The sequence below is a fragment of the Calidris pugnax genome, unplaced genomic scaffold (genome assembly GCF_001431845.1).
Source record: "Calidris pugnax isolate Ruff unplaced genomic scaffold, ASM143184v1 scaffold2, whole genome shotgun sequence".
Taxonomy (NCBI): Eukaryota; Metazoa; Chordata; class Aves; order Charadriiformes; family Scolopacidae; genus Calidris; species Calidris pugnax.
This window is the reverse complement of record NW_015090766.1, coordinates 1,525,120-1,526,419: the sequence shown is the minus strand read 5'-3', so window position 1 is coordinate 1,526,419 and position 1,300 is coordinate 1,525,120. Positions and strand designations below refer to the sequence as shown.

At 58.8% G+C, this 1,300-nt stretch overlaps 1 protein-coding gene across 3 annotated transcripts in view; it reads left to right on the top strand.

The window, feature by feature from the left end:
* The window catches only part of ZCCHC6 (zinc finger, CCHC domain containing 6), a 37,877-nt gene that overhangs the window by 1,303 nt on the left and 35,274 nt on the right, over window positions 1-1,300 (top strand). Inside the window, exon 1 of one of the 3 annotated variants that reach the window (XM_014936649.1) lies at window positions 273-411. The exons of the other annotated variants lie outside the window; for them this stretch is intronic. The gene's annotated coding sequence lies outside the window, so the exon portion shown is untranslated. Of the gene's footprint in view, window positions 1-272; window positions 412-1,300 lie in introns of those variants that run through there. 3 annotated transcript variants of the gene reach the window in all.

The following is a 1,300-nucleotide window of genomic DNA, read 5'->3' as shown; positions in this document are numbered from 1 at the left end:
GGGGGCCGGATGAGGCTTTCCCCGGTAGCGGCGCTGCCCCCCGGCGTCCTCTCCCTCCGTCTAGGCCCGGGCCTGGCCTGCGGGCCGCCCGCCCCCGCCGTCCCGGCCTGTGGCCCGTAGGCCGACTGGCTGAGGCGGCAGGACAGGGCCCAGCGGGCCGCAGCCCCCCGCCGCTGCCCCGCACCGACCGCCTGGCTGTTCCGTGCCCCCCCAAATCCCCCTCCCGACCCCGGCAGGCCGTTCGTCGGGCCTTGTGTTTTTCGGGGGACGGGCCGCAGGGGGCTGTGCTGTGCTGTGCTGGGGGCCTTCGCCAGGCAGTGGGAGGGCTGGAAGGAGCGGGCCGGCAGCTGCCGCCAGGGTGCCGCGACCCACGAAGCGTGTTTTCCTGCGTGGTGGTGGCGGCGGGGGCAGGTATCGTGACGCCACCGTCTGAGTCCCGTTGGCGGCGCGGCCGGGAACCCGCGGGGAGCCGTGTCGCCCCCCACCCGCCTCCCCTCCCCACTGCCCCCCTCGCCGTGCCGGTGCGGGCCCGGCAGGCCAGCATCTCCCGTCGGGGTGGGGAGCCAGGGGCGAGCGTCAACTGTGACTCTCTGCTGCCTTCCAGGGCGACCGGGGAGCGCGGCGTCATCCTGGCTGGCGGCCGGGTGTGGGCGTTGCTTCTGGGGATGGCTCTGAAACAGGCTGGTTTTAGGTCACTCTGAAAATTAAGATGTGAGGGCAGTTTCTTTCCTAAAATGAGAAGCGGGTTCACTTTGTGCATTTGAAACTTTTGCTTCATCTCGGAGCTGGAATAGCTGTATCTCCCCAGTCGTCTGTAACCATCTATGAATTCAGGTGTTTAGGACGGGAATCCTACTTGTTCTGTCACTCTTGTAAGAGCAAGAAAAAATTTTCTGCTTAGGAGCCTCAAGTCTGTAGAAAGCAGACATTAAGATGCCTAAGAGTGTCTTTGGGATCTGCAGAACTTGAAGAAAAAAAGAATATTAAGAAAATCAGGTACCTTACTCCCATATTAACAGCAACAGAAGGGCATTTTACACTGTTAAAAGTGCTTTTTGTAAATGCCCTGCAGCCTTCCCTACATCCTTAAGCGCATACATTTCTTTTCGAAAGAGGTAAGGTAACCTTTTTGATTTGGTTATATGTGGCTATATTTTAATCAAACAATATTCAGTACAGATGTGACTGTGGCTGCTTAGCAGTCTCTTCCAGCTAACTTTAATCTCATAATCCACACAGGTGGAGTTACAGCTCCCTAGAAGTGTTTTACACTAAGAACAGGGATGTGACTGGGCGGGGG